The sequence below is a fragment of the Paroedura picta genome, chromosome 4, assembly GCF_049243985.1.
Source record: "Paroedura picta isolate Pp20150507F chromosome 4, Ppicta_v3.0, whole genome shotgun sequence".
Lineage (NCBI taxonomy): Eukaryota > Metazoa > Chordata > Lepidosauria > Squamata > Gekkonidae > Paroedura > Paroedura picta.
The window spans coordinates 11,017,547-11,028,417 of NC_135372.1; the positions used below are offsets into that span (position 1 = coordinate 11,017,547).

Genomic DNA, 10,871 nt, shown 5'->3' on the forward strand with positions numbered 1-10,871 from the left:
TGTGTCTTTGGGTGTGGGGAGAAAGCTCAAGATGCCTAGCCCAGGCAGCAAATAAGAGACAATCATACAGAAAGAGAGAGGAAAGCTGCCCACAAGGGCAGAGACAAAAAAACCTATAGAAACCAGATCTCTTGTGCACTGGGAATCCAGAACACATTCCTCCACCAAGATCCTAGTGACGCTGAGGCTGACCGCCCTTCTCAAAACATCCCACTCCCATTACCTGAGTATTAAAAGCACAAAGGCTGCAGAACCCACCTGCATTCCTCATGCACGAAATTCAATGCAATGGTCCGGCAACTAATGAAGGAAACTGGGATCCAGGCTCATCTGATTATAGAATCCTAGAGTGGGCTGCAAGCCATCTAGTCCCACCCCCACTCAATGCAGGCTGAAGCACCCAGAATAAGGATCTGTCCAGCCACTGATGGTGAGAGGGAGCTCACCACCTCCCTGAGGCAGCCCATTCCACTGCTGAACTAGAATCATAGACACCAAGCATGGGAAGGGGCCACACAGGCCATCTAGTCCTACCCCCTGCTCAATGCAGGATCAGCCTCAAGCATCCAGGAGAAGGATCTGCCCAGCCCCTGCTTGAAGACGGCCAGTGAGGGGGAGCTCCCCACCTCCTGAGGCAGCCCCTTCCACTACTGAACTAGACTCCTAGAATCCTTGAGTGGGAGGGGGCCGCACAGGCCATGCAGTCCCACCCCCTGCTCAATGCAGGGTCAGCCTCAAGCATCCAGGATCATTCTGTCCAGCTGCTGCTTGGAGACCACCAGCGAGCGGGCGCTCCCCGCCTCAGCCCGTTGCAAGGCTGAACTCCTCGGACTGAAATTCCGCCCCCTCGGCGTCTGCCCCCGCACAGCGACCCCGCTGAGCCTCCGAGGCCTGCCCGGACGGGGCTCTGAGGGGGGGGATCGTGCAGCCAAGGGAAAGGGGGTCGTTCCCTGGAGATGGAGCCCCCCCCCGCCTCCTGAGGCAGCTGCCCCGACCCCCGCCATCCCCCCAGGGGCTTCCTTACCAACCACACCCCCCACACACCGACCGCCCAGCCAGCCCTTCCCCTCCCCTCCCCTCCCCTCCCCTCCCCTCCCGCCACAGACCCCCTGCAGACAGGCCGAAAGGGACGGGGCGCGGGACAAGCCCTACCTGGAAGGGCGCGGAGCGGAGCACGGGGCGGGCGTCGCGGCCCCTCCCGGCCTCTCCCTCCTCCTCCTCCGCCGCCGCCTCCGTCGCAGACACGGGCCGGGCGCGTCCCGTGACGTCACGAGACCCACTTCCGGGTTGGGGCCGGCCTAGGCCGCGATGACCCGCTGGGGGGCGCACGCGCAGGCCTGGAAGCGCCGGGCATGCGCATCGCGGCTGGCCCAGGGGTAGTCAAACTGCGGCCCTCCATCTGGAGGGCCGCAGTTTGATTACCCCTGGGCTAAGCGTTTGGCTTCCTTTGGCGGTCACGTCCCTCCCTGCTGTCCACCTGTGGCCTGACAGGCTGAGGTCGTCTTCCAGAGACACCTTTGTTGCTGTGGTCAGCCCTTCAGTCGTGCCCGCTTCCCTCCCTCAGCCGCGCAGCCCTCGGACTTGGGTGTGGGTTTTTAGCAGATTATTCTCATAAAAGACAATGCATTAATTTACTCAATGCATTTGTACCCCACAGCTTTCTCCAGTAAAAAAAAAAGTAAAGGTATCTCCTGTGCAAGCACCGAGTCACATTTGACCCTTGGGGTGATGCCCTCCAGCGTTTTCATGGCAGACTCAATACGGGGTGGTTTGCCAGTGCCTTCCCCAGTCATTACCGTTTGCCCCCCAGCAAGCTGGGTACTCATTTTACCGACCTGGGATGGAAGGCTGAGTCAACCTTGAGCCGGCTGCTGGGATTGAACTCCCAGCCTCATGGGCAGAGCTTTCAGACTGCATGTCTGCTGCCTTACCACTCTGCGCCACAAGAGGCTCCTATAGGGACCCAAAAAAACAGCTTCCATAGCTCTCATGTCCTCCCTACCCTACATAACAACTCTGTGAGGGAGGTGCGGCAGAGGGATTTTTATTGCCTTCTGCAATTCTTTTTTAGCCCACTATTGCCAACAATCAGTACTCAATGCAGTTTACATCATCATCCTTTCCTCACAACACCCTTGCAAGGTAGATCAGGCAAGGCCAGCTTCCGTGGGCAATGAATATTTATCAGTGTCTGGCATCCTTAAACAACAAGCAACCATATTGTGAAAAAACCATACCTATGTTGCAGAATGCCACACAGCAAGCATTGATCTGCAAAACAGCTGAACCCAAGGCCATCACTGAGAAACATAATTCATTGTCACATGATTCTAAATATCTTCTTGATCTTCAGATAGGCAGGTCAGAAGCCTCTTTATTTCATTATTGACGGATGGTTGGTTGACTCGCTGGCTTCCTTGTTTGCTTGAGTGATTTAGGCGGGTTGCTAGCTTCAGGCAGGGGAAATACCTGGGGATTTGAGGGGGCGAGATTTGGGAAGGACTTCAGTGGGGTGTAATGCCATCAAAGTGGCCATTTGCACTAGGTCAGGTGCTCTCCTCTTGTGCCTCTTGTGGCGCAGAGTGGTAAGGCAGCGATATGCTGTCTGAAGCTGTCTGCCCATGAGGCTGGGAGTTCAATCCCAGCAGCCGGCTCAAGGTTGACTCAGCCTTCCATCCTTCCGAGGTCGGTAAAATGAGTACCCAGCTTGCTGGGGGGTAATGACTGGGGAAGGCACTGGTAAACCACCCTGTATTGAGTCTGCCATGAAAACGCTGGAGGGCATCACCCCAAGGGTCAGACATTACCCGGTGCTTGCACAGGGGATACCTTTACCTTTACCTTTTAGGTGCTCTCCATCAACTGGAGATCAGCTGTAGTTCTGAGAAAGCTCCCCACTGGGAGGTTGGTAACCCTGCCAAGCAGTTGGGAGAGCTACATTTGAAGGGGGACATCTCAGCCTTGGAAGCAGGCCCATGAACGAGACCTCCAGAGTAACTGAGACCCACCGAGCACCATGGCAAATTTGCTGCCTTCCTTTGAAAACCCGGTCTGCCATTTTGCCTGGCAGGTTTGTAAGCTCAGGCTGGGAAATAGCTCAAGATTTGGGGGTGGAGCCAGGGGAGGGACCTCTGCAGTGTGCAATGTCGTAGAGTCCATTGTCTCAAGCATCCATTTTTCTGCAGGGGAACTGATCTCTATTGCCTGGAGATCCCTGCAACCCCAGGAGATAGAATCGTAGAGTTCAGAAGGGGTCATGCAGAGTTAGGCCCTTCTACATCCTTGGAAGTCAGATTCCCAATAGGAATGCCAGCCACCAGGGTTCTCCTGGAATTACAGCTTCTCTCCAGATGACATATCCGTGAATGGAGGGCAGGCTCTATGGCCTCATGGTCCACTGAGGTCCCTGCCCTTCCCCCAAATCTCCAGGATTTTCCCAACCTGGATCTGGCAACCTTACCCACCAGTGGTCTGGGGGAGCTTGACAGCCCTGCACCCCCACTCCCAGCTCTACAGACATCCACAGGAAATGGGTATAGATGGGAGTGCTGGCATGGACTGTTTTATTTCTATTCTTTTAAAGACGGAATGAGTGTAGAGGAACTAGAGCCTCAACAAGGACTGCAGTGTAAATTCCAGCTGAGTCCCATTTCTCTGGGATTTAGGATGCCGTCCTGAATTGACCCTGAGCACCCGACGGAAGAGACTTGCATGAAAGAACAACATAACACACATATATACAGGTATATATAGAAGACTCTTGCTCCTAAAACCCGAAAGACACAGGACAAACAGGCATAGTTAAGTCAGCTTTATTGAATAAAGATTCAGGTGGGCTGCCATGTTGGTCTCAAGCAGCAGAACAAAGTTGGAGTCCAGGGGCTCCTTGAAGACCAACCAAGCTTTAATTCAAGGGATGAGCTTTTGTGCGGAGGCACACTGTCAGATATGGTGAAAAAGAACATATAGGCAGAGAGAGGGGGTGGGGGGCTTAATTTCCAGAGTCAAAATGCATAAACCCCATCATTTATGCACTTTTGACTCTAACTAGCCTTTCCTGGCAATTAATGCCCCCACTCCCTCCCTGTCTATATGAGGATATTCTGTATTACCATATCTGAAGATGTGCACATGCACATGAAAGCTCATTCCTGAATAAAACTTCTTTTTATTGAATAAAACAGCCTGAAAACACCACCATGTTCTCGTCTGGGCCTAACTACACGGGACACTTTCTGGGCCTGCTCTGGGTCCTGTTGGACTGGACATGCCTGGGAACTCTAAACCTTTTTTCCCAGTTGCATTGGAAATGCATGGGAATGATCTCTGTACACCTGAGACTTGTTTCAACATGGGGCCTCCTGTGACCCACCAGGTTTCACAGGACCCTGGGTGAACCCAGAGAGGGGGTCACGTGGAGGTCAGCCCAGTTTTCAATGGAAGCAGTGCAGAGAAGGTGGAAAACCTGAAACCACTAGGGTCAGTTTGGGTCTGCAGAGAAAAATTCCTTCTTGGCTCCAGTTCAGGCCATTCAAGCAGCCTGCCCTGTCTGATTAATGTACTGATTTGGGCACTTTTGCCTTTTAAAGCTGGGCTGACAGTACAGAATCAGGCCTCTCTTTACCATATTCAGCATCCCACTGTCCACAGGAGGCAGGATCTGGTCAGTGTCTTCATATTGTCTTGAATTAGGAAGTCAAAGGTACTCTTTCTCAGCATCTACAGACATGGGGGAGAAATGGTTCATTTTCCTTTCCCCCAGTTCCTTGGTTCTGTTCTGTTCAAGTTGATTAACTTTGTGGCAGGGTAGGAGCTTTCGTGAGCCAGTTCTCACTTCTGCAGATAAGCTCCTCCCCTGCCACAATGTTTGTTATTTGGGAAGGTGCTTCTAGATACTTCCTGCAGATGGATTTCCCACTCTCCTTCAAAGGGACTGAAAGCAGCTGACGTTCCCCACTTGTCCATGAGACCTTCATGACAACACAGTGAGGCACATTAGTCTGAAAGGCAGCTACTGTCCCAATTCTCCTTCGCTGGCTTTCAGGGCACAAGTGCAGATTCGAACCCAGTTCTCCCAGGTCCACTATGCCAACCACTAGCCCACACTGGCCCTCCCACACCACACACTGGGTGGAAAAGGTTGGGAGACCCTTCCTTCCCTCAAAAGGCTCTTCCAAGTCCCAGTGCTTATTTTGAAGGGGTCTTTGTTCAAACAAAGGACAGAGTCCTCAGCCCATTGCAAAAAGAGACAAGACCAAGGAGATAGAGTTAAAGCATGAAACTTTATGAGATTAGGTTTAAATTGGATAGAATGGCCCACATTTTAACTCAAAGTGTTAGCTGCTGGCCAAGGCAGGGCAGCTAACAAATAAAGGACATGCAGAGAAGGCAAAAAAAACCAGGCCCAGTCGGGCAGGGTCCCAGGGATAAATTCCTTCTCTGCTCCAATTCAGGCCATCGGCTGGAAGCAGCCTGCACACTCACGTTAATTTCTTGAACGCATTCAATCTCTTCACCATCAGTGGTTATTGGGACATGTCTGTTAGTTGTTATATTTGTCTTTTTAGTGTCTGAGGGAGTGCCAGGAGGACCCAAGAGGCAGACAAGCCAAGGGGACAGAAGAGTCCCAGGGTCTCATGTCACAATCCTGAAGGCCTTCAGGTGGGAACATCAGAAAGGAGCCTATAGTGTCCAGCCAGTCCAGCACCCTGCCTAAGGCAACGGTCAACTATTCGCTCTGGACAGCCAATAACACGGCCTTATGGCTCTGGAATTCAGAGATATACTGCCTCTGAATGAACCCTCATTCTTATCCGAAACCTCTATTCTGTAATAACATGTAACAAAGGTCATATTAACAGCCACCAGTAATGACCCCAAAAGCCACACACTGCATGAAAAGTCTCTGGAAAATGCTTTTATTGTTAAGTGCAGATTTTCATGGAGTCACACACAAACTTTCCAAAAGAGTCCCGAGAAATGAAGAGGAGCCACACTCCTGGGTATGCTTGCTGTTTCAAACATTTATTTGCAGATTTATATGGCACCTCTTCCAGTAAAACTGTCGTCCAGGGTCAGTTAGGACTTACTTTAAGACATTCTTGGACAAATGGGAAGGAATCCAGAACCAGTTCCTAAGAATGATATTGGCTCTTCGAAAGGGGGCTCCTGTAGCCCTGATGAGGGCAGAGTTGGGCATCCCTTCCCTGAGAGCCGAGGCCAACATAGCTGTCTTGAAATATCGGCTCAAAAATATTTTTAGTAGCTCAGACTCTCTCCGCAGGCTGAGCTTCCTGTCTCTTCTTAAAGATGGAACACATTTAGAGGACCATCTTAGACACATACCATCCGAGGTGCTCTCCTAATTTATAAAGAAGCTGGCCACAATACGATTAAATCAAAGCAATAATTTTATTGGAGTCATTAATAATCAATATCAAAAGTTCATTGATTTTATCAAAATACATATTCTAGCTTAAAAGATATAAAAATATTACGTTGTCCGTTTAGATCCTTAATGCATTAATTAAAATATTATAGACACTTATCTCAAGGGTAGATCAGTTTGCTGGGCTCCGATGACCCCTAAGGAGCTGCTGAAGTAGGTATGGGGGAGTTTAACGTACATCCCCTTCTCCTCCCCAAGGTATCCGCAGTTTTTCTGGTGGTGCAGCAAGACCTTGCCCACATCAGCAGAAAGGTTCAGCACAGTGGTGAAGCTCCTGCAGAACAGACAGGCGCACAAAGGTCCACAAAGGCCTGCAGCGGCTCCCACTAAACAAACTAGACAGGCCCCTTGTGCCAAGCACCCAGGAGCTCCAGATTCTAGCTCCTCCAAACAAAACATCTGGAGTGGGAGGAGCAGATAACAGCCCCTCTCCCCAAGACTCTGGAGACCCAAAGCGACTTGCGTTGTTCTCCTCACTTCCATTTCATCCTCCCAACAACCCTGCAAGGTAGGTTTGGCTGAGAATGTGTGACCGGCCCAAGGATACCATGGAGGGTGAGCACTCAGAGGGCTGCATCAGCCAGCTGGTGCCAGCATCTGACACTACAAATCAATGCAATGGCCAGCCAGAATGGGAAATGGCGTTAGCTGGTGTTCCTGTTTCTCCTATGGAAGTCAGCCATCTGGACAGCTGAGAGACAGAAGGGGGCGTGATAATATGAGCCTAACCGAAGCTAAGCAGGTCTGGGTCAGGATGCCAGCTTGGCAGGGTGCACAAGACAGGAAGAGGCATAGCCTTGTTGGCAGTCAGGCAAGTAAAGGGGAGGTGGTTCATATCCTCACCCAACATTTTGGATGTGTTAGCCAAGTAGTCCACTATGAGCCTGCAAGGATATCACTCCTCCCAAGCAGGCCCCTCAGGTGTCTGCTTAGTTCCTGCTTAGTATTCCAAGGGGTCGTCTGGCCTCTGGACATATAGCCAGGCTGACCTTACTCCTGGGAAGTGTTACATTTTGACTGGGAAGTTTCGCAGCTTCCACAAGCATTTCCTTTTGAGAAACACAGTCTGACACTGGGGCAAAACCTGGCTGTGGGGGCAGTTTTAATTAGCAATTCCCAGCTGTTTCCCTTCTCCCTAACCATTTCACCTCTCCCTTTCAATCTTTTAAAATAGGGAGATGGGTAGGGAGATGGTTCCCACAGTCAGTTAATTCTTTTACAGCATCCTGGTTATTATCAGCTCCATGGTTCATGCTCAGGGTTTGGGTCCATCCCCCCAGAATCCTTTCACATCTGTCCTTCCTTTCTGCAGCACAATTTTCAGGAAAAGGAACCAGCGGGGCATAGTGGCTGGAAGTTGGAACTGCACACTTCCCTTGGCTCTGTGGGTCGAAATAACCAACAACACTTGATTGCGTCCCAGCTGGCAGAGATGCCGTATCCCCCTTGTCTTCCCTCTGTCCTCTTTGGCTACCAACCAAAACTTTCCCAGCTCCAACAGATTATTATTTCTAACTGATAAGACAACTTGGAGGGAGAATTAAAAGAGAAAACAAATATCTTGTAGAGCAGGGGTAGTCAACCTGTGGTCCTCCAGATGGTCATGGACTACAATTCCCATGAGCCCCTGCCAGCAAACGCTGGCAGGGGCTCATGGGAATTGTAGTCCATGACCATCTGGAGGACCACAGGTTGACTACCCCTGTTGTAGAGCATTATCGTGTTGCTTCCTCGTGATGCACCTATCAGTAGTCCATCTGCATCCTCCCAGCACCTCAAGATACTCACCTTGACAATGGGGCTGAAACCCAACCGCATGCAGGGCTGACTGGTAACCCAGCGCCTGCCTCGCCTGCATTCTTCCCCTCATAATTTAAGTCGAGGGAGGGCACAATCCTGCTTCTGAGCAGGGGCAGAGGACTCTCTGGCCAGCGCCCACCTGGAGAATAGGCAGGTGCAAGGCAAGCCGCCTCAGAGCACGTCTTGCCCCCTGAGCATGCACCAAGCACTGCGCCCGCACCCCTCCAGCAGCCCTCCTCCTCGGACAGCTCCTTCCCCTGAGCATGCACAGAGCGTTGAGTGCGCGCGCGCCCCCAGTGGAGAGAGCGGGGCTGAGCTGCGGCGGAGCCTGGGCAGTTCTCCTTCCTGGCGGCGTTGCGCCCCCTGGTGGCCGCCACCTCCCGGAGGAGGCTGGCCCGAAAGCCGCGGGGCGCTGCCGTGGCCGACCCTGGCCCAGAAGCGGGGCTGGTTCCCGGGGCGCGGCTGTCAGCGGGGCGCCTCCCCTGGTGCGGAGCAAGGTCCTTCTCGCCAGGCGCTGGGAGGCTCAGGCCCGCCGCCTCCTCCTCCTCCAGGATGCTGAAAGCGAAGGGAGGGGGGTCAGGGAGTTCTCCAAGGTCAGTCTGGCTCCCCCCCCCCCTCCTGCAGCTGGCAGGACCACTCACACGTGGGCTTCCTTTCTGCAGATGGACTGGTGTGTCCGGCCACCAGGACAGCACATCAACTTCCTGTATGTTCCCCCAAAGTGCCTTGTGATCTATATCAGGGGTAGTCAACCTGTGGTCCTCCAGATGTCCATGGACTACCATTCGCATGAGCCCCTGCCAGCGAACGCTGGCAGGGACTCATGGGAATTGTAGTCCATGGACATCTGGAGGACCACAGGTTGACTACCCCTGATCTATATGTCATTACGCTTGGCTGGGATACATACCCCTCCTACCTTAAGCACCGTGTAAGTGGGGGCCGCTTCAATGGACTCCGGGGAATGGCAGAGGACGGGAAGGCCTGGAGGGTCATTGTCCATGGGGTCGCGATGGGTCGGGCATGACTTCGCACCTAACAACAACAAAGTGGGGCCTGCTGTAGGCACTGTACTGTACTGCAGTGAGGCCCAGAAGTCAATCCCCTTCCCTCCCTCCTCAGACACCCAATAATCTGGGCAAGAAGGCTCAGCTAATGGGCAAAGGAGCCAGGGAAGGCCCTCTCTTGCTGCCTGAACATGGAGGCAAAGAGGAAATTCCTTTCTGACAGCCACTCCCCCCCCTTGCAGTGTAGACACAAGTTCAGTCTTGGAGAGAGTCCACCGTGTTTGTGAGAAGTTCCATCCCGCATGAGAGAGAGTGGATTCAGCGCTGACATCACATTTCCTCTTTAAACGCAGCATCTTGAAAGCAGGAGTCCCTGTGGCCTCACTGTGATGGTCAGCCTCTCTCCCCACCCTGCAGCCTGAAGAGATGGCCCTCAGCATGGAGGGCGATTCCAAACCCTGTGCCACGGAGATCCAAATCACCAGCTGAGCGATGAGTCCGGGGCCTGGAGCCAGGAAGGGATTCCATTTGTGGTTCAGTGAGAAGATGCTCTGGTCTTCCTCAGTGGGAAAGGAAGCAGGGTGGAAATGTAGGACTCAAGCCCATAGGGACTGTCACCAGGGGTTGGTATACCCGCTTCCAATTTGACGAACAGCAGGATTTGGCCAGCTCCAGCCTCAAAGGTGGTCTCATGGGATACGGATTGAATCAAGTTAGGGTCCAACTCACTCTATCTTTTGTAACTTATTGGTGGGGTAGATGGGTGGTGGAGTCAGATGTGGCAAGTCTTTGATATTCCCAATCAAAGACACCTATGATTGCCTTTAACTGCACCACCACCACCGTTGTATGCCCTTGCTGATTATTTTACTCTGGACAGAGGAAGGGAATACACACTGCATACCTGGCCCCAAAGAACCAAGTCAGTCCTCAACAAGGGTCAGCGCTTTCTCTGTCCTGGCCCCCCACCAAGTGGAACGAGTTCCCTGAAGAGATCAGTGCCCTGGCTGAACACCCACAATTTTGCAGGGCCTGCAAGAGACCTCAGGCATTCGCTTGAGTCTGACCCACCCAATACCATCCACATTCCCCCCCCTCTTCAGACACCCCCTCCATGTCCTGAAGCAGCCTAACCTCCCTGGGGGCTGTTGTTCTATTTGAAGCCTCTGTTAGTTTATTGTTATGTTATTTATGACTGTATTATGCGTCCAGACTGTTCTCTGTATTACTCCTGCAGTGTTTTCTGTGAACACAAATCTAAGAATGAATGAATGAATGAATGAATGAATGAATGAATGAATGAATACCTGCCTACAGTAAAATCTGGTTTGGAGCTTCTTAGCTACGCAAAGCAGATTGCTATATTTATCAGTTCAGATATTGACTGTATTCTAGAGAAGACCCTCTTTCCTGGAATGAAAGCTCAGTACATGTGGAGCATCCAAAGTGTATAGCAGTCTGGCCCATCTAGAATCAGCAGTGCAAATGGAAAGGTCAGTTTAATTCTGGGTCCATTCTGCACACAATGGTTAATGTACTTTCAATGCACTTTAGAAGCAGATTTTCATATTCTGCACATGAAAATCCAGCTGCAAAAGCACACTGAAAATGCATTA

General features: G+C 51.9%; 1 protein-coding gene across 8 annotated transcripts in view; it reads right to left on the reverse strand.

The window, feature by feature from the left end:
• MYO9B (myosin IXB) overlaps positions 1-1,285 on the reverse strand; it is a 90,139-nt gene extending 88,854 nt beyond the window's left edge. For all 8 annotated transcript variants that reach the window (XM_077331854.1, XM_077331855.1, XM_077331852.1 and 5 more), the window contains exon 1: positions 1,153-1,285. The gene's annotated coding sequence lies outside the window, so the exon portion shown is untranslated. The remainder of the gene's footprint in view (positions 1-1,152) is intronic.
• Positions 1,286-10,871: the final 9,586 nt, after the last annotated feature.